The sequence below is a fragment of the Oryctolagus cuniculus genome, chromosome 1 (genome assembly GCF_051225735.1).
Source record: "Oryctolagus cuniculus isolate XC-2025 breed Fujian yellow rabbit chromosome 1, ASM5122573v1, whole genome shotgun sequence".
NCBI classification, from domain to species: domain Eukaryota; kingdom Metazoa; phylum Chordata; class Mammalia; order Lagomorpha; family Leporidae; genus Oryctolagus; species Oryctolagus cuniculus.
The window spans coordinates 22,274,600-22,297,008 of NC_142867.1; positions in this window are offsets into that span (position 1 = coordinate 22,274,600).

The following is a 22,409-nucleotide window of genomic DNA, read 5'->3' on the forward strand; positions in this document are numbered from 1 at the left end:
CAATTGCTACCTCCTTCCCACAGCCTGGGACCATTCTGAGGAGCCTGAGAGATGCTGCCTGTAGTTGGGAGACAGGGAGAGCTGAGGCCTGACCCACGCGCAAGAAGCTCCAGCTGCCTGTGACAGCCGCCAGGAGCAGATCACAGCCGTGTTGTGTTGCAAACTTGCATTCTCAGGTTTCACTGGAGCGGGGGAGTTGGAGTGAGTTTCTTTGTGCCAGAGATGGACCACCAAAGAGAGGTTCTGGAGTCAACCTCTGTCCTGCTCCAGAGAGCTTGTGCCAGAGGGTGAGAAAGCCCCCATGACGAGCGACACAGATTGGCAGCAGCGCAGTAGCACTTCCAGGAAGGCACAGTTGGGGGTGGCTTCTGAAGACCCCCAGAGAGTGGCCCCTGTTTCAGATCTGGTTGCTGCCAGGCAAGAGAATGCCTGTTGTGCTACACAGCTCAAAATCTCCCTTAGGTTGTACTTTCTTCTCTCTTCCTCTCTCGAAGCATATGTCCAAGAGGGATCAGAAAGTGCCTACCAAGTCTACTGGCCAATAGGAGAAAAGGGGCAAGCTGGGAGTAAGGCACAGCGGACAGCGGGAGAAGACAGAGGGTCTGATTGTAAACTGAATTGGGTGCATGCATTGGAATGCGCACTTTTTTTTTTTCTTGTCTGAAGCAGGCAAGTCACGGGCTGCCAGAATTTCCCTCTAGGGATAGAATGAGATCACCCCAGCAGCTATGGTCTGCATGTTTGTGCTCCTCCACACACCGCAGTTGAGACCTGCCCCCGAGGTGATGATATTCAGAGTTGGGGGCCTTTGGGAGGTGATTAGGTGGTGAGGGTTCTGCCCACACAAATGGGATTAGTGACCTTGTACAAGAGGATGCAGGGAACTTGCTTGCCCTTTCCATTATGTGAGGACACACAGAGGATGCCAGTTACGAAGAACACACCCTCACCAGACACTAGAGTTGCTGGTGCCTTGATCTTGGACTTGCAAGCCTCCAGAACTTTGAGCAACTCATTTCTGCTGTTTATAAATTAGCCAGTGTAAAGTCTTTTCTGACAATAGCCTCGCCAGGTAACTATGGCTGGCAGTATAGGTTCAGTTCTTACACACTTTTATATACAATAGAGTGGTGAATCAGTTAATGCTAGGGATGCCTTCTGTGAAATGCATCTTTCAGCGATGTTGTCACGCAGCCGTTGTAGAGCGGACTTACACAAACCTAAATGTTATTGGGCAATCACCTACGTCAACAGACAGGGTAAACACAGGCTGTACAAGGCTGCTGCCAGGGTAACATGGCACGCTGTTCTACAAGAAGCATTTTTATAAGCTGGAAGAATATACTCTATAATAATGATAAGTAATATGGTATGTACGTAAACCATGGAGTCATTTGTGATCATCATGAAGTGTGATAAACTGTGCATAATTGCCTGTGTTTTTTCTTTTACAGCTGGCAGTGCAGGTGTATTTACACCAGTATCACCACAGATATGAGAGTGGTAACTTATGATACAATATATGAGGACTCTGACATCACTAGCAGTAGAAGTTTTCCAGCTCCATGGTGACTGTCATTTTTTTTTTTTTTTTTGACAGGCAGAGTGGACAGTGAGAGAGAGAGCAGAGAGAAAGGTCTTCCTTTTTTTTCCGTTGGCTCACCCCACAATGGCTGCCACGGCCGGTGCGCTGTGGCTGGCCCACCGCACTGATCTGAAGCCAGGAGCCAGGTGTTTCTCCTGGTCTCCCATGCGGGTACACGGCCCAAGCACTTGGGCCATCCTCCACTGCACTCCCGGGCCACAGCAGAGAGCTGGACTGGAAGAGGAGCAACTGGGACAGAATCTGGTGCCCCAACCGGGACTAGAACCTGGGGTGCTGACGCCACAGGCAGAGGATTAGCCTATTGAGCCGTGGCGCCAGCCATGACTGTCATTTACATGGTCTGTTGTTGATCAAAGTGTTGTTATATGGCCTGTGGCTGAGTGTATAAAGTATTTTTTTAAGATTTATTTATTTGAAAGTCAGAGTTACACAGACAGAGGAGAGGCAGAGAGAGAAGTCTTCCATCCACTGGTTCACTCCCCAATTGGCTGCAACAGCCAGAGCTGAGCTGATCTGAAGCCAGGAGCCAGGAGCTTCATCCAGGTCTCCCATGTGGGTGCAGGGGCCCAAGGACTTGGGCCATCTTCTACTGCTTTCCCAGGCCGTAGTAGAGAGCTGGATGGGAAGTGGAGCAGCCAGGACTTAAACCGGTGTCCATATGGGATGATAGCACTGCAGACGGTGGCTTTAACCCATTGCACCACAGCTCAGCCCTGAGTGTCTCAAGTTTTAAATGTCTTTTTTCTGTCTTACCTTTGTTAATTCAACATATTTTGTAGATTTTCCCATGACTGTACTGTTTAGTACTGATGTACTGTAGTTTATTTCTTTTTGAATATGTGTGTCATTTCCCTTTTTCATGACTACAAATCTGATAAATGAGTGATTTTTTGTTTCCCATTTTGTTCTTTTCTGTATAGTCTAGGTTTTCTACAATGACTTTCAGAATTTTTTTTTTTTACTGACTCTTTCTCTTTGCTGTTGGATCTGTGAATGAGTTCAGAGGTCATTTTGTCAAATTCTTTCTATTATTCCAAAGCCAAAAATTAAGTCCCAGAAAAGAGATTGGTATTGCGGGCTGCCGCTGTAGTGCAGTGGGTTAACACCCTGGCCTTAAATGCTGGCATCCCATATGGGTGCCGGTTCTAGTCCCGGCTGCTCCACTTCTGATCCAGCTCTTTGCTATGGCCTGGGAAAGCAGTAGGAGATGGCCCAAGTGCTTGGGCCCCTACATCCATGTGGGAGACCTGGAAGAAGCTCCTGGCTCCTGGCTCCTGGCTTCAGATCGGCGCAGTTCTGTCCGTTGTGGTCATCTGGGGAGTGAACCATCGGATGGAAGACTTCTCTCTGTCTCTATCTCTCTCTGTAACTCTTTCAAGTAAATAAAAAATAAATCCTTAAAAAAATAATTAAATTCAATCAGGAGAGAAAGGGCATATGGAGTAAACATGGCTGCTGTAGGCTCTGTCTACAGATGGAGGATGGTGGGACTCTTTCCCGAAAATAGGGGGTAAGGAAGATGTTGATCGCCTTTTGGGAGAGTTTGAATACTTGTATCTCTCTCTCTCTCTCTCTCTCTTTTTTTATGGGGTGCAGGGCCCAAGCACTTGGGCCATCCTTCACTGTACTCCCTAGCCACAGCAGAGAGCTGGCCTGGAAGAGGGGCAACTGGGACAGAATCTGGCTCCCCGAGCGGGACTAGAACCCGGTGTGCCAGCGCCGCAAGGCAGAGGATTAGCCTAGTGAGCCGTGGCACCAGCCAATACTTGTATCTCTTCAAAAATTCAGGTTGAAATCCAATCTGCAGTGCCTTTAAGAGGTGATGAGGTCATGAGACCTCCTAGCTCTTGGATGGGATTAAGGTCCTAATAAAGAAGTGTCACGTGATGCTTAGCCCTTTCTGCTCTTTTGCTCTTCTGTCCTTCTGCCAAATGGAGACTCCATGCCTGTGCCCACTGGGGACAGAGCAATCCGGTGTTGTCTTGAAGCAGAGAGCAGCACTCACCAGACTCAGAGCTTACAGCACCTTGATCTTGGACTTCACAGCCCCGGAACTGTAGAAATAGACTTCTATGTTGTATCAATTACTCAGTCTCAGGTATTTGGTTACAGCAGCTTAATTGTTCTGAGAGAGCAGCCTCTGCCAGTGGGGATGGTGAGGGCCACCTGGATTCCACCATATCAAGCTGAGTGCCTGACTAGAGACTGTGCTTTTGTTCCTCATTTGGCAAGTATTGATCGGCTATCTCCTAGGAGCCAGGCACTGTTTAGAGTGTAAGCAAGCCAAGCAGGCATGAAGCTTTTATCCTGGCAGAGTAAGAGAGACAGAGACAGTAAAATATTTGAGTAAAACGTATTTGGTTTACAAAAGTAAAATAATAACATCACTATATAGAAAAACCAGTCAAAAGAAAGGCTTCATATACCAACACTGCAGTAGGTGACTGATGACGGTCCGGAATTACCTTTCCAGTGTCTAGATGTAATCCTGTTTAGTATTTTTCCAAAAAACCCAGGGTGAACATCTCTTCCCTTTCATTGGCCATCTTTGACAATCATTTTTAGCCAGCATTGCAGTTGTTGGCACACACCTCTACAAGACAGTAAAACTTGGTGATCAGGAACTGCTGATCAGCTATTCAATAAATGTTAAATAAGTGAAAGACTGGATTGAAGAACAGCCAACTAATTTGACATCTTCTGACCATGGTTTAGTATAGGATGATAAATATTTACTTACTTATATATTTTCCTTTTACTTGAAAGGCAAAGAGAGTGAGCGAGCGAGAGAGATCCACATCTGTTGGTTTACTTCCCAAAGGTCCTCAATAGCCAGGGCTAGGCCAGGCCAAATATAGTAGCCAGGAATTCTATCTGGGTCTCCCATGTGGATGAAAGGGGCCCAAGTACTTGAACAATCACCTGCTGCCTCTTAGGGAATGCATTAGAAGTTAGCTGGATTGGAAGAAGAACTAGGATTTGAGCCAGGCATTGCGATATGGGACGCAGGAATCCCAAGTGACAACTTAACCTATGTGTCAAATGCCTGCCGTACACCTACTGTTTTTTGGCAGGACCTTTTTTTACATTTTTAAAAGGATTTACTTATTTACTTGAAAGAGTTACACAGAGAAGGAGAGGCAGAGAGAGAGGGAGGGAGGGGGAGAGAGAGAGAGAGAGAGGTCTTCCATCCGCTGGTTCACTCCCCAGTTGGCCACAATGGCCAGAGCTGTGCTGATCTGAAGCCAGGAGCCAGGAACCAAGAGCTTTTTCTGGGTCACCCACATGGATGCAGGGGCCCAAGGACTTGAGCCATCTTCTACTACTTTCCCAGCCCACATCAGAGAGCTGGATCGGAAGTGGAGCAGCCAGGACACGAACCGGCACCCATATGGGAAGGCAGCACTGCAGGCTGTGCTTTACCTGCTACAACACAGCACCGGCCCCTTTTTTCACTTTAAAAAAATTTATTATTATTAGATTTTATTTTTAGGAAAATAACTTCTTCCCCTTTCCCCACCCACCTAATGAGCGTGCCTTTTGCGCTGGTAAGTTGTGACATTTCAAGTGCTGGGACTATCCTTGAATTTATTCATGTTACAATTTTGAGATTAGGTTTAATTCTCTACTAAGTATGGGTTGAGAGGTTTAAAGACTGTCCCTCTCCTGTCATTACTTTACATGCTTCTATTTGGATCAGCCTTCAGCTTACATTGAAAGCTTTGTTTTCATCCAATTTCTGTCTTTCAAGGAGGCCTATTTAATTATAGCAGAATAAAAGATCATGACTCTCTAGCAAAAAGCAGAGATTTCCAAGCCAAGGGCTTAATTGAACTAATGATGACAATAACAGCAAATATCCACTGAGTGTTTACAGTGTGGTTAACAGCATGGGTGTTACAGTGATGGATAAACCTTAGGGAGTGATGCTAAGTGCCAGGCTTCATCCTAAGTTCTTTGTATATTTTAACTCGTGATATTCAACACAATCTTAGGCAAAGAAGATGCCAGCATTGTCTTCAGTTTATTTTTTAAATTTATTTTATTTATTTGAAAGTCAGAGTTAGAGAGAGAGAGAGAGAGAGAGAGAGAGAGAGAGAGAGAGAAAGAGAGATCTTCCATCTGCTGGTTCATTCCCCAGTTGGCTGCAATGGTCAGAGCTGTGCTGGTCCAAAGCCAGAGGCCAGGAGCTTCTTCCGAGTCTCTCACGTGGGTGCAGGGGCCCAAGGACTTGGGCCACTTCTACTGTTTTCCCAGGCCATAGCAGAGAGCTGGATCGGAAGTGGAGCAGCCGGGTCTTGAATGGGTGCCCATATGGGATGCCTGTGTTTCAGGCCAGAGCATTAACCTGCTGCGCCACAGCACTGGCCCCGATCTTCAGTTTATAAATGGAGATGACAAGACACAGAGAGGTTGAGGACCTGTCCAGTGTCATACTCTGATGAGTAGGAGTCTTGGCGTTCATATCCAGGCAATCTGCCTCTTGGTTAAATGTGTTTGCCTTTTTATAAAAAAAAATGCTTATTTGTGTTTTGAAAGGGAGGAGGGAGGGAGGAAGGGAGGGAGGGAGAGAGAGAGAGAGAGAGAGAGAGAGGAATCTTCCATCTGCTGGTTCACTACCCAATTGTCTGCAAAGCCAGGTCTAAACCAGGCTCAAACCAGAAGCCAGGAGCTCCACATGGATGGCAGGGGCCGGTGTACTTGGGCCATCCTCTCCTGCCTTCCCAGGCTCATTAGCTGAGGGCTGGGTTGGAGCCACAGCAGCCAGTACTCTGTTATTATAAGCAGTGGCCTAATCCAGATATTGTCAGTATGGTTCCAGGAGGGGGAAGGAGAGAGAGAGAGAGACAGAGAGAGAAGAGGAGAGAGAGTGCATTAGTGGTTAGGAGCACTGGAGTGGAATCCTGTTAGAAAGGATCAATCAAATACTTGGACCCCTGACTTTGAGCATGTTACTAGACTGTTCCAAACCTCAGTGTTCCCATCTTAAAATGGAAATAATAGTGCTGCATCATAGGGCTGTTGTGAGGTTAAAATGAGAGCTCATTGCACAGAGCCTGTTGCATAATGAGTGCCAAATGATAAGACTAACCATGTTTTGAATGCTTCTCTGTGGTGTACACCTGGGCACCCTCACTTCACAGATTAAATGGCAGAGAACTATGCTGAGTAACACCAAGAGAAGTTAACGGCAGGAATTGTTAGTGTTAACACTTCTGTTGGCTGATTGCTCACTTGACTTTCCTCTCCCAGCCTCCTTTCCTTACCCATGGATAAGAGCGATCCCTTAATCACTGGACTGTGAAGGTTTAAAGGGCATGAGTGAAACGTACTTTGAGGATGACCAACTCATTTTAGTTTAGGAAAATTTGGCCTATGTTTCAATTATTAATAGCTGGTGTCCTTCTTTCACATTTTTGGAAAAGACTGAGATTTGTAGAGCCAGTTAGTTTTGCAAAGTTCCTAAAGCTTTAAAAAATTGGCTCTAGGTTTCAAAACTAGGGGGTTTGTAAGACTCATGATTGAGACTTCCTCCTTAAGCTAAATAAAGTCCATGTTGTCTGAATTATGTTGTCTTTTGCAAAAGGCCTTGTATACACTCCACACAGTGCAAAATGTTTTGTAAATATGGCCCCCTCTTGACTGTCAGGACATTTAACAGTTTGTGTATTAACAGTGCAGTGGAGGCTGGGGCTGCTCCTATAGCCTCTAAAACTGTGAGCTAATTAAACCTCTTTTCTTTATGAAGTACTCAGCCTCAAGCATTTTATTATTATCAAAATGGACTCAGTATCTTTAATGAAAAAAGTTTTCCTACTTCTACAAAAAAATTTGATGTCTAGGCTGGGGCCGTGGCTCGCTAGGCTAATCCTCCACCTGTGGCGCCGGTACCCCGGGTTCTAGTCTTGGTTGGGGTGCCGGATTCTCTTCCGGTTGCTCCTCTTCCAGTCCAGCTCTCTGCTGTGGCCCGGGAGGGCAGTGGAGGATGGCCCAAGTACTTGGGCCGTGTACCCACATGGGAGACCAGGAGGAAGCACCTGGCTCCTAGCTTCGGATTGGCGCAGCAGGCCGGCCACAGCGTGCCAGCCATAGCGGCCACTTTGGGGGAGAACCAACGGAAAAAGGAAGAACTTTCTCTCTCTCTCTCTCACTGTCTAACTTCACCTGTCAAAAAAAAAAAAAAAACCACACATTTAAAAAAATATGAATTCTAGGGGCACGTGTCTGGCACAGGGGTTAAGACATCACTCAGATGTCCACTATATATATCCGAGGGCCTGGATTCAAGTCCCAGCTCTGCTTCTGAGTCTGTCTTCCTGCTAGTGTGCACCCTGAAGGTAGAAGATGATGACTCAACTGGATGGGCCTGTGTCACCCACACAGAATACCCAGATTGAGTTCTGGGATCATGACTTTTGCCTAGCCTAGCCCTGGCTGTTGGTGCATTTGAGGAGTGAACAGTGGATAGATCTCTGTCTGTCTATCTATCTGCCTTTCAAATACATAAAAATGTGTAATATACAAAATTTTATTTTATAGTTCTATTATATCATTTGTAACTTACTTTTCATTGAAATCAGGAAGTTTCCTACATCATTAAATATATCTTTAATTATGGTTTTCAAATAGCTGCATTGCATCTCAGTGCATTATAACTTATTTAATAATTCAACTCTTATGAGACATTTAAGCTGTTCCCATATTTCATTATTATGAACAGTGCTGAATGGACATCTTTGCACAAGCATCTTGTATTACATCTCTGACTTTTTAATGATACATTACAAAGTAGAGCTACTTATGAGAAGAGATACGCATGTTTTTCAAGGCTTTTTGGTCATGCTGTTCCAAATTGCTTTTTAGTAAAGTTTTACCACTTTCTGGTTCCATGAAAGAGTTGTTTCAAGAATACATACATTTAAAATTTTACTTATTCACGTGAGAGACAGAAAGGGAGGGAGGGAGGGATGGAGGGAGAGTGAGAATGAGAGTGAGAGTGGGAGGGAGGAGAGGGAGGGGGGAGAGAGAGAGGGAGGAAGAGAGAGAGAGAGAGAGAGAGAGAGAGAGAGAAACTTCCCTTTGGTGATTCACTTCCCAAGTGCCTGCAACTGCTGAGACTAAGCCCTGCCAATGCAGACTGAAGTGGGAGAGACAGGAACCCAATCCAGGTCTCCCATGTAGGTGGCAGGAACCCAATCACTTAAGGTATTGCTGCTGCTTTCCAGGGGTGTACATGAGCAGGAAGCTGGAAATAGAAGCTGGTGCTGGGTATGTTTTTTTTTCCAGAAACTTTTTATTTAAGGTACACAAACTTCATGCATTTCATAGATACAGATTTAGGAACATAGTGATTCTTCCTACCTTACCCTCACTCCCACCCCTCTTCCTCTTCCCTCTCCTAGTCCCATTCCTATTTTTCACTAAGATCTATTTTCAATTAACTTTAATAGAAATACACATAATACACATAAATTTACACTAAGTATAGAGTTCAACAAATAGTATGAAGATAAAAACTCTTCATCAACAATCAAGACAAAGGCTGTTCAAAGTCCTCACATCTCGAAGTGTCAATTTCAATTCTATAGGTTCTCTATTAATTACCACAGATCAGGGAGAACATACGGTATTTGTCTTTTTGGGACTGGCTTATTTCCCTAAGTATAATGTTTTCCAGTTGCATCCATTTTGTTGTACTTCCCAAATGGCCACAATAACTGGGGCTGGGCCAGGCCAGCCCTGGGAGTCTGGAACTCCATCCAGGTCTTCCATATGGGTCCAGGGGCCCAAGTACTTGAGCCATCTTCTTCTGCTCACCCAGGCACATTAGCAGGGAGTGGGGTTGAAAGTGGAGCAGCCAAGACTTGAGCAGGCACTCATACGGAATGCTGGAGTTGCAGGCGGTGGCTTAACCTGCTGTATCACAATGTTGGCTCTGGATGTGGGCATCTTAACCACTGGACCAAATGGCCACACCTCCAGGAAGACTTTCTTACCTGAAGTAACGGATTTCTCTCTCCCGAGAATTTGATTTACATATTTAGTCAACAGTTTTGGACAGCTGTGTGTCTATGTATCTGTTTACTGTCTCTTGAAGAGACACAAAAATGATGGCAAAGGCATTGTTGTCTTCTAGAGGAGTCTCCTGTGATGATCACTTTTTTTGCCCAGGCGTGGGCACATGATCCATTTGGTCACTGAGAGAAGAGAATTCAGGAGGTAGTCTGAGAAAGATTTTCAATCCCAATAAAAGTCAGCCTCCTGTTCCTCCAGACTTTGAATGTGATTTTGTAGGGGTGCAATCTGTGGAGCTCTGGGGGCCCTACTGTGACTGTGGCCCAGAGTCAAGACTGACTGTTGGCAAGCAAGTCCTGGAGTTGCTCACTCTAGACCTTATGTTATGTAAAAAGATAAAAAGTCATTATTCTACTTGTAAGCATTTTATTTGGGTATGTTAAAGTTTTATTTATTTAGGTACTTATTTGAGTGGGAGAGAGAGAACTTCTATCTGCAATGGCTGGGGCTCGGCTGCAGCTGCTTCTGAAGTTGAAGCCAGGAACTGGGAGTTCAGTCCAGGTCTCCCATGTGCGTTGCAGGAACCCAATTACTTGCACCATTACAGCTGCCTCCCAGGGTCTGCATTAACAGAACACTGGAATCAGAAGCAGAGCCAGTACTTGAACCTAGGAATGGGATGTGAGTGTCTTAAGCTGCATCTTAACCACTCTGCCTAACACCTGGCCCTTGGTGTCCTTTTAATCAGGCTGCTTGTTATTTGCAGTTGAAAACATTCTGATTTTACTTCTACCAAACATTCTGATTTTACTCCTATCCCATCCAACCACTATTAACTCTGGCTCATTCTCCATATCATGTTCATTCATTCATGGCCACATCAGGCACTGAGGGAGGAGGAGGGATGAAGCAATGAACCAGGCAAGCATTAATTTCATGGTCATAGAATTTAGGGAAGGAAAACAATACATAAGTTAAGAAATAAAAACTTCCCACAGACTGTGAATGGTACTACGATAGAGCATGATGATGGTAGATATAATGCCTGGAGAAAGTCTTTTGAAAACAAAATACTTGTGTGAAGACCTAAAGGACAAAAAGGAGTCAGTTACTTGGAGGGTGTCTGGAAAGAGGAGGTGTTTGTGTGACCATGTCATTCACCTTCTCATGCCTTATCTATCATATGTGGATAAAAATGGTACCTAACTGAAGGTCCTGGTGTGAGCAGTGAATGAACTGAGAGTGTAAAGTGTTTATATCATTGCTTGGCACATGGTAAACACTGCAAAAGTGGCAGCTATTGCAGGCATGGTGGTCATGATGACGGTGATAAATTCTATGAATTCCCGAGTGCTTGCATTTTGTTTTTTTTGTGCCCTCCTATCTCCAGTCTCTGGGAGTAATGGCACCGACTGTGTCTATTTCTCTCTGTGTCTTGAAACCCAGTCCCTTCACTGGCTTCCACCCAAACAAAATAAAAGAAAATAAATAGAATGCAAGCAAACAAATGAACAATATATAAACAAACATTAATAAGTAATAAAGACAATTCCCTTCTTTACAAGCATTCATGAATGTTTAAAGTCCACTTTGCTGGAGTCTTGCAGAAATCACAAACAGGGGTTATATGAGCAGGCAGACATCATCATCATGTTGGTTTGCCTTTTCCTGTCTTTCCTGAGTCTCCTTTTCTGGAGCAAAATCATTTTCTTCCTCATCTCTCACATAGATATTTACCTTACTTTTTTTAAAAAAATTATTTTATTTTTTATCTGACAGGTAGAGTTATAGACAGAGAAAGAGAGACAGAGAAAGGTCTTCCTTCAGTTGGTTCACCCCCCAAATGGCTGCTACGGTTGGCGCTGCGCCAATCTGAAGCAGGAGCCAGGTGCTTCTTCCTGGTCTCCCACGTGGGTGCAGGCGCCCAAGCACCTGGGCCATCCTCCATTGCCCTCCTGGGCCACAGAAGAGAGCTGGACTGGAAGAGGAGCAACTGGAACTAGAACCAGAGTCCATATGGGATGCCAGCGCTGCAAGTGGAGGATTAACCCAGTGAGCCACAGCGCTGGCGCCTACCTTACTTTTTGTTGCTTGAGCATGTCATGAAGTCTAGGGTTTGTTGAGTTGCAATATAAAACATCTCCTAGATCTTAAACAAGATTAAAACAAGACAGATCTATTTATTGTCTATACAAAGTCTCTAGTGGTTTGGAAGACTTCTAGGGCAGCCGTTCTATATACCAGGACTCAGTGTTTCACCCTTATTTTAAAGGTTTATTTATGAGGCAGAGAAAGAGGGAGAGAGAGGGAGGGATGAGGGAGGGAGGGAGAGAGAGAGAGAGAGAGAGAGAGAGAGAGAATGCTCCCATTGGCTGGTTCATTCCCCAAATGCCCCAGGAGCTGGGAACTCCATCGAAATCTCCCCACCACTTGAGCTATCACCTGTTGCCTCCCAGGGAGTGCTGCACTGTATGTGCTGTCAGAATCATTGCAGCAAGCAAAGAGTGAGGTTGAGAGTGGAGGGTGGAGCAGTGACAATGTCATGATTCCACTTGCATCCCACTTAACTTCAAGGGGCCGGGAAGTACATCCACTTGTGCCCCAAAGGAGAAGGCACTGGGATATGGGTAGTGATGTTAATACATGGTGAAAAAATGATCATAACCTCATTACACTGACACAAAGCGAGGTCTTGGTAGAGTCAGGATGAGATTCTAGAACCCTTGCTTTCCAGTCTCAAATCCTTCCTGCTGAAGGTGGCTCTACCATAAAGGAAATTAGAACTTAGGGTCTGAAGAAAGACTCAAATCAGTACTAGGCAGAGTACATCTCACGGTGTGTTTTTGTTTTGTAAATCAGACACAATTAAGGCAAAATCATTTTGGGTTCCATTTTGGGAAGCATTTTATCTGTATTGAACTGAATAGCCTTAGAAAGCATAAAATGCTTAGATACTATGTAAAACATAAATGCTCATTATTTCTCTACTACAAGAGAATCAACAGAACTTTAGTTCTCCTAAAAACTAGATCACCAACTGACTTTCAGATGAATTGTTGAGTAAATGCAGCCAATAAGAGCAGACTGGTACGTCACAGGATTTCTTGAAATATTTGTTGATTGAGTGAGCAAATAAATCCTATCCTCCAACCATGCCTATTTCACTTATTTATTGGACAAAAAATACTGAGTGCCAGTGTAGTGCATGGTTACATTGGTGGTGCCCAATGAATCATACCTCCCTGCATTCACAACTGTGTAATGGTCTTCCTCAATGATCCTAGGCTTGCTTGTGTGACTTGCTCAGCCCATGGGACAGCAATAAATGTGATATAATCAGAAGTTTCATGCCCTGTGCTCTGGGAATTCTTCCACTGGAAAACTGCCACCAGCACGTGGGGAAACCCAACTTAGCCTCTCTGAGAAGGAATTACCACAGGGAAAGGACCGGCTCAGGTAGCCCGTTTCTCAGTCAAGCCCATCCCTGGCTCACCCCGCACCTGAATGCGGTTGCCTGAGTGAGCCCAGGAGAAACTAGCAACAGGACATCCCTAGTCAAGCCACACAACTGTGAACTTGAACAAATAGTTTTTGTAGGCCAGAGGTCAGCAAACCTTTCCTGTAAAGGTGGAATAGTAAATATTATAGTCTTTGTGGGTCATGCAGTTTCTGTTGCAATTACTCAATTCTGCAATTATTATATGAAAGCAGCCATAGAGGACACATAACCAGATGAGTATGGCTGTCTTCCAATGAAACTTTATTTTCAAAAATGGGTGGCTGCTGAATTTGGCCTATAGGCTGTAGTTCATTGGCCCTGTTTTAGACAATAAGTTTTGGGAATGTTTGTTTTGCCATAATAGGTAACAGAAATAACTTGCTGTAGTCTCATTATTCAAGGTGTCCTCATTCTTGAGAACATTCTTCTGCTATGATTTCATTCTTGATGACTCCCTGGTGTGGAATGCCCTCGTTTCTCAGACCTGGCCCTAGGAAATTTGGAAAATCAGCAGTGTGTGTTTTTAGTCTCCTTATTGAGAGGTTCTGGAGGCGCCAAAAAAGGAATGGTTGTTGAAGTGCTCTTTCATTGGGAATAGGTGCCAGTTCCTAAGATCCAGATGTATGGTGACGTCTCTCCTCCTGCCCCAGAACCCCAAGGCTCTGTGGCATTTGACATGGGTGACATGGAGCTGCCTGAGGCAATGGAAGGGAGGGTAACAAAGTCTCCCAGCCTGATAGCCTTGTTAAATCATTAGACAGAGTCAACTGGCCCCATAAAATTGGGACCTCTGACCCTACCAATTCACATGTTGCCCACAAGGCTTAAATTTCTGTGGGGAGCAACCCGGACTAGACTGAGTTACTGGAATTAAGACTTATTCTATGCATCTGCTCTCCCACAATATGGCGCTGGGAGAGAAGAAAACAGCTTCTACACAGGTGCCTCCAGTTCAGCCAATAAACTGTAGGACTTGCTCCTGATTGGAGGAGAGCAGCGTACTCGGCGTGTGGGCAGCCGAGTTGGGATTGGCAGAGGAGGACTATAAAGGAGGAGAGAGACGGCATGCACCGGGAACATCTAAGGAGAACATCTAAGGGGAACACCTGTGCAGCCCCCGAGAGAGCCGGCCGGCGGAGTGCCGCTCCCCTGCAGAAGTGGGGAATGTGGCAGGGGGAACCGCCCTTCCACGGAGGTGGAAGGGATAGTAGCCAACCCGGGAAGAACCAGCAGCAAACCCGGGGAGGGCCGAGCAGACGAAAGAACAGCGCAGGGTTCTGTGTCGTTCCTCCACGAAGAGGGGGAGCGACAATTTCCTAGGCTCTTTTCATGATTTGCCAAGGCTGTGGAAGCCTTTTGAGTTTGCGGACTCCGGTCTTATTTAAACGAGGTCATAGTCAAAGTGGAAGTTGTCTCCTCCCTTCAGAGAAAGGTGCCTTCTTCTCTTTGATGGCCCGTTCTTTCCACTGGGATCTTACTTGCAGAGATCTTTCATTTAGGTTTATTTATTTATTTACTTTTTGCTAGAGTGTCTTGGCTTTCCATGCCTAAAATAAGAAGTGCTGATTTCTGAGTCAAGTTGCCTGGAAGCAAATTCTGTTTTAACGACTGCATAGATTTGGGCAATTCATTTAACATTCTTTTTTTAAAAATTTATTTGACAAGGCCGGCGCTGCGGCTCACTAGGCTAATCCTCCGCCTAGCGGCGCCGGCACACCGGGTTCTAGTCCCGGTCGGGGCGCCGGATTCTGTCCCGGTTGCCCCTCTTCCAGGCCAGCCCTCTGCTGTGGCCAGGGAGTGCAGTGGAGGATGGCCCAGGTGCTTGGGCCCTGCACCCCATGGGAGACCAGGAAAAGCACCTGGCTCCTGGCTCCTGCCATCGGATCAGCGCGGTGCGCCGGCCGCAGCGCGCCGGCCGCGGCGGCCATTGGAGGGTGAACCAACGGCAAAAGGAAGACCTTTCTCTCTGTCTCTCTCTCTCACTGTCCACTCTGCCTGTCAAAAAAAAAAAAAAAAAATTATTTGACAGATAGAGTTAGACAATGAGAGAGAGAGAGAGAGAAAGGTCTTCCTTCTATTGGTTCATCCCCCAAATGGCCGGAGCTACGCCGATCTGAAGCCAGGAGTCAGGTGCTTCCTCTTGGTCTCCCTTGAGGGTGCAGGGGCCCAAGCACTTGGGCCATCCTCCACTGCCTCCCAGGCCATAGCAGAGAGCTGGACTGGAAGAGGAGCAAACGGGACTAGAACCCGGCACCCATATAGGATGCCAGTGCTGCAGGCAGAGGATTAACCAAGTGAGCCACGGCACCAGCCCCCATTTAACATTCTAATCTCAAGTTTCCTCACTTACAAAGTGACAGTGATAATAGTATTTTCCCTTATAGTTTTGTGCTGATTGAATGACACAATCCATGTGGAGTCTGTTTCAGAGTGTGTGTAAATGCTAAATATTAAAATAATTTTGACTATTATAAATTATTAACTCACTGATTAGTCAATTCAGTAGAGTTTCCTAGTTCCTGACATTTGGTATGTTATTTACACCATTTTCTGAAGCATTTTCACTTCTATATATCATTGTCTGCATCAAAAGTTCTAGAAATAGTAGCACAGTAGTAATTAATCACAATGTTAAGGGGAGAAATGCAAGGTTGAGGTGTTAAGTCTTCTATTGTACCAGTTATCTTTGTTCTTGTCCAGTGAAGCTGGTAGGAGACAAGCATTATCGTTCCATTTCCTTAGTTTACTCGTGGGGAAGAGAGGCATGGAATTAAGGGAGTGCAAGAAAAACTAACAGCTAAGTGTTGCAGGGCACTTCCCCAAGAAGTAGGCTCAGAGATTCGCATGGTGGGAATTCACTGCACCATGATCTCTCAATCTCCATCTGTGGGTGCATTAAGGAGACAGGGATGGGCACAGAGGGAGGTAGGGTGTGATTTAGTTGGAAACAGAAGCATCAGTTATCCCATAGGGAGCTCTGAAGCTCAAATGACCCTGCAGAGTTGACCCAATGAAGCAAGAAAGTAGAGTCTTAAAATCCACCAATTGACCAGTCATGGGCTGTGCATCATCTCTGGTAAGAAGCAAGAACTTGAACAAAACTGCTGTCTTTGGCTGAGAACAATGCCCAGAAGGGGCCTTGGCTGTCTACACTCTGTGCTGAACATTTTTTGGGAATCTGGGTGGCATTTCACAGCATCCACAACATAACAGATTCTCTAGTCTGTGCCAGGCATTGTGCTAAGAACTCACAGCATCACTGCATGCAAGCATCCAACAAACTGCATAATTACTGAAGAGAACTATGATATTTTTAGCCCCTTCTGTATGTTTGGTGGGTTACTAACTATGATTCATACAGTTTTCTTAACCAAACAAGGCTGGACTTATGTTGTATTTTAGATGCTAAAGATAAACTTAGAAGCATTAAAATTTTATTTTAAAAGATTATTTGAAAGGCAGAATCACACACACACACACACACACACACACACATACACACACACATTTTTCATCTGCTGGTTCACTCCCCAGATAGCAGCAACAGTCAGGGCTGTGCCAAAGCCAGAAATCTGGAACTCAATTCAGATTCAGATTTCGCATGTGTGTGGCAGGGATCCAACCACCTGGGCCATCAGCTGCTGTCTCTTAGGGTGCGCATTAGCAGGAAGCTGGAATCAGAAACAGAGCTAGTATCCCAAGCTGTAGTTTAACTGCTATGTGAAATACTCACCCCTCATCTTAAATTGGGAAGCCCCGAATTGTGAGTTTGGGTTCAGGGTTCCACTAAAGGGCCGTGAAGCAGAAACAAGGGCAAAGCAAATATTTGGTTAAAGTGAAGAGTAGCCTAATAGTCCGTACTTAAAGATCAGTTCTTTGTTTCTGATTGTTAAAGTCCATAGCTGGAGGTTGGTTGGTAGTTTCTGATTGGTGAATCTTAAATTTCATTTTCCTAGGATCTGATGGCTTATGCTGAGTTGGGTTTCAGTTTGCTTATGCAAAAACTCAGTGCAAAAGTCACCTCAGTCTCATGGCTTTTCAGTCAACTATATTTAACACAGAAGAGAAGTTGGAAGTTCAGAAAAACCAGCTCAGCACTCAAGACCTGAAGCCAGTTCTGTGTGACTTCAGAGCCAGTGACCTTCCCACTGGACAGTATGAACTCATTTTATAGATGAGGAACTTGAAGTTTAGTGAGGTCTAGTGGAGGGCACAGCTGGGGCTTGAACTCAGGCACCATGCCACGCCATTTTGTGGGAAGGAGAAAGTTGTACAATGAGAAGTTGAGAAAGATCATGACCTGGTGAGCAAACAAAAGGCAGCTAAGTTGAAGGTTAACTTCCCTGAACTCTGCTCACCTTGTCCTTGATGCTTCAAAGACTTTAAGACATTTCCTGACAGCCGCAGTAGGTCAGCTTTTTTTTTTTAAAAGAGTTTATTTATTTATTTGAGGCAGAGTGACAGACAGAGAGAGGGAGAGACAGAGAAAATGGTCTTCCACCCACTGGTTCACTCCCCAGATGGCTGCAATGGCTAGAGCTGGGCCAATCCAAAACCAGGAGCCAGGAGCTTCTTTCGGGTCTCTCACGTGGTTGCAGGGCCCCAAGGATTCGGGCAATCTTCCACTGCTTTCCCAGGCCATAAACAAAGACCTGGATTGGAAGAGGAGCAGCCGGGACATAAACTGGCACCCATATGGGATACTGCACCACAGGTGGAGGCTTACCCTATTACACCACAGCCCCGGCTTTGAGCATTTCACTAGGCTTGGCAGGGAAGGTTTAGAAAGCCACCTCGGTTTTTGCCATTTCCCCTGCCTTCTTTTGTACCTGCCTCTAGAGGCTGAACACAGCTTTAGGGCAGGGGTTAGAGAACCTTAACTTAGTACTATTAAATAAAAAATGAAATCTGTTCCTTTGGTTGTTCCAGTTGCTGTACCTGAAGGCCACCAGGTGGCGCTCACCTTCTATGTCTCAGATTTCTGTGTGTCAATGGGTCTTCCCTCGTCTGCTGTTAACAGTGTTTAATGGCTAATACAGTGGTTATTAGGAACTTACTATGTACCTAGTAAATTACATAATTATTTTGTTTAATTCTCACCACAACTCTTTAATATAGGCATTATTGTCCTTAACTTACAAATGAGATCAGGTCATTGAGTCAAGTCATTGAGCCAGGATTTTAACCTGGTCATTTGACTCCAGAGGTGTGTTTTTTTTTTTGACAGGCAGAGTGGACAGTGAGAGAGAGAGACAGAAAGAAATATTGTCCTTTGCTGTTGGTTCACCCTCCAATGGCCGGTGAGGCCGGCGCGCTGCGGCTGGCGCAGTGCGCTGATCTGAAGCCAGGAGCCAGGTGCTTCTCCTGGTCTCCCATGGGGTGCAGGGCCCAAGCACTTGGGCCATCCTCCACTGCACTCCCTGGCCACAGCAGAGAGCTGGCCTGGAAGAGGGGCAACGGCGACAGACTCCGGCGCCCCGACTGGGACTAGAACCCGGTGTGCCGGCGCTGCAAGGCGGAGGATTAGCCTAGTGAGCTGCAGCGCCGGCCTGAATCCAGAGTTTTACTTCTTCCTTTTGATGGTCTCCTTAAGAATTACTACTGCAGTTTGAAGGTGTACATTTTGTGTGTTGCAAACTTAATCCCCAGAGACATAGGTAATTGTGTTTGAGAGGTGATACCTTTGGGAAGTTTCTGTCATGAGGGCATAGAATCATCCACTCATGGATTTGTGGGTTAATGATAAGTGGGTCATCTTGGGGAGTGGCTTTGTTATATAAGAGAGCTGTCTCTGGCTTGCTTGCTCTGTTTCACCAGCGGATGCCCTCTGCCACACACCATGACCCAGCAGGAGGGCTCATACCAGGTGCTGAATGGATACCAGCAAGGTGTTCTTGGACTCCTACTCTTCAGAAGGGTGAGCTAAGTAGACATCTATTCTTTTTTTTTAAATATTTATTTACTTATTTGAAAGTCAGAATTACAGAGAGAGGGGCAGAAGAGAGAGATCTTCCATCTACATTTTCACTCCCCAAATGACCACAATGTCCAGGACTGGGCCAGGCCAAAGCCAGGAGCTTCATCCAGGTCTCATACACGGATGGCAGGGGCCCAGATACTTGGGCCATCTTCTGTTGCTCTCCCAGGCCATTAACAGAAAGCTGGATCAGAAGTGGAGCAGGTGGACACAAGCTAGTACCCATATGAGACACCAGCATCACAGATGGTGACTTCACCTGCTACACCACAACACTGGCCCCAGAAAACCTCTATTCACTTTTTTTTAGATTTAAAAAGATTTATCAGAGTCAAAGACCTCCAGCCAGAGCCGCATAGAGGGAGGCTTCCAAATGAGGAAAAACCCAAAGGACCCTGTGGCACTGACGTTTCTAAATACAATTTTAGGGAAGAAACTGTCAATCAATAACGTGGGGACAACCCCAACAAAAGACCCGATTTACACTTCTTTATCCTGTCTGGTTCGCTCATGATAAAACAGAAAACCATCATGAGGGTGGGATAGGTAACTTGTTTTCATAATAAACTGTAATCACCACTCCCTTTGTATTTTCATGGTAAATTTGGAGATTCCTAAGGAAGAAGGGAAATCAGTTTGTTCTTGCTAAAAACTTTTTTTTGGGGAAGCAAGCATTCTACACCCCAAATTCCATTGAGATCACCCTAACTGCCTATTAACCCATCTGACTCCTAACATTTCCCCCTCAAGAAGAACGGAGCCTAACATCTGTTAGGGCGACTGGGTGATGATCGCTGTGGGTGCTTCATGTTGAAAAGGGGTGTAGTTGGAAAGGGTAGTCAAGCCAGGGGCAAACCTCTATTCTTTACAAATTCCCTAGTCTGTGATACTCAGTTACAGCAGTCATAAAAGAACCATGACAATGACATAATGAAGACATTTGAGTACCTGCTGTGTGATGGACATGCTAGGTGGCATATGAGGTTTGCTTTATTTAAAACTCATGAGTGGCCGGTGCCGCAGCTCAGTAGGCTAATCCTCTGCCTGCGGCGCCGGCACACCGGGTTCTAGTCCTGGTCGGGGTGCTGGATTCTGTCCCGGTTGCTCCTCTTCCAGTCCAGCTCTCTGCTATGGCCTGGGAGTGCAGTGGAGGATGGCCCAAGTCCTTGGGCCCTGCACCCCATGGGGGACCAGGAGAAGTACCTGGCTCCTGGCTTCGGATCAGCGCGGTGTGCCGGCTGCAGCGCGCCAGCCACAGTGGCCATTGAGGGGGTGAACCAATGAAAAAGGAAGATCTTTTTCTCTGTCTCTCTTTCTCACTGTCCACTCTGCCTGTCAAAAAAACAAAACAAACAAACAAAAAAACCTCATGAGCTCCTATGAAATAAATACTACTATTCTTCATTTTGGAGAGGCCATATAACTACTAAACAGGTAATAAGTAGAGGGACGCAGGTTAGAATCAGTCTATGACTCTCACTTTGTTCTTTCCTTAGCATCTTCATATATGCACACAAGCCAAAGAGTGCCCATGATTTCCAGAAGACACCAGACTGTGGGACAGAGCTGGAAGGAGCCTCCTCCAGAGCCTTCCGAGAGCATGGCTATGCCAGTTCCATTTCAGATAGAGCTGATGCATTTCTGCTGTTTTTTCTTTCATTATTTCATTAAAACATTTTTTGGTTAACATGCAATAAATTGCTTGTATACCTTCATGGGATACAGTGCAAAATTTCAGCAGGTGCATACAGCATAAATAGATCAAATCAGCATCTCCACTGCACCAACCCTTCCTCCACACCCTGAGCCTCCCAGCTCCTCTCCTTCAGTTCTATGCACATTACCATGATCTACAGTGGCCCCCTGTGCTGTGTGACACTAGAACCTACTACTTCCAGCTACTTTATTTCAGTATCCATTAGCCAACCTCTTTCCATCCCTCCTGCCCCACCCTTCATGGTTTCTAGTAATCACTATTCTATGTTCAGGTACACTTTTGTCCTTTTTTAAACTTCCACATATGAGACAGAACATTTGGTATTTTTCTCCTTCACTTATTTCACTGAACATAATGGCCTCCAGTCCCATCCACTGTGCTATTGTTTTTTTTTTTTTTTAAGATTTTTATTTATTTGAATGGCAGAGTTACAGAGAGAGAGAGAGAAGGAGAGTGAGAGATTTTCCATCTATTGTTTCACTTTCCCAATGGCCATTACCTTGGATTAAGGCCCACCTTATGCCAGTTAACCTCTAATTGACAATTTTCTTCACCCATAAAACGGGCATAATGATAATTATCACCACCTTTTTATAAAATTTATTTATTTGAGAACCAGAGAGAGAGAGAAAGAAAGAGATAGAGGAGGGACAGACACAGACAGAGAGATAGACAGAGAAAGATCTTGCATCTGCTGGTTCACTCTCCAGATGGCCACAATGGCTAGGGCTGGGCCAAGCCAAAGCCAGGAGCCAGGAGCTTCCTCTGGATCTCCCACATGAGTGCAGGGGCTCAAGCACTTGGGCCTTCTCTGCTGCTTTTTCAGGTGTATTAGCAGGGAGCTGGATCAGAAGTGCATCAGCTGGGACTTTTTTTTTTTAAACTTTTATTTAATGAATATAAATTTCCAAAGTACAGCTTATGGATTACAATGGCTTCCCCCCCATAACGTCCCTCCCACCTGTAACCCTCCCCTTTCCCACTCCCTCTCCCCTTCCATTCACATCAAGATTCACTTTCGATTCTCTTTATATACAGAAGATCAGTTTAGCATACATTAAGTAAAGATTTCAACAGTTTGCTCCCACACAGAAACATAAAGTGAAAAATACTGTTTGAGTACTAGTTATAGCATTAAATCTCAATGTACAGTACACTAAGGACAAAGATCCTATATGAGGAGTAAGTGCACAGTGACTCCTGTTGTTGACTTAACAAATTGACACTCTTGTTTATGGCATCAGTAATCACCCTAGGCTCTTGTCATGAGCTGCCAAGGCTATGGAAGCCCTTGAGTTCACCAACTCTGATCATATTTAGACAAGGCCATGGTCAAAGTGGAAGTTCCCTCCTGCCTTCAGAGAAAGGTACCTCCTTCTTTGATGACCCGTTCTTTCCACTGGGATCTCACTCATGGAGATCTTTCATTTAGTTTTTTTTTTTCCCCAGAGTGTATTGGCTTTCCCTGCCTGAAATACTCTCATGGGCTTTTCAGCCGGATCTGCATGCCTTAAGGGCTGATTCTGAGGCCAGAGTGCTGTTTAGGACATCTGCCATTCTATGAGTCTGCTGTGTATCTCACTTCCCATGTTGG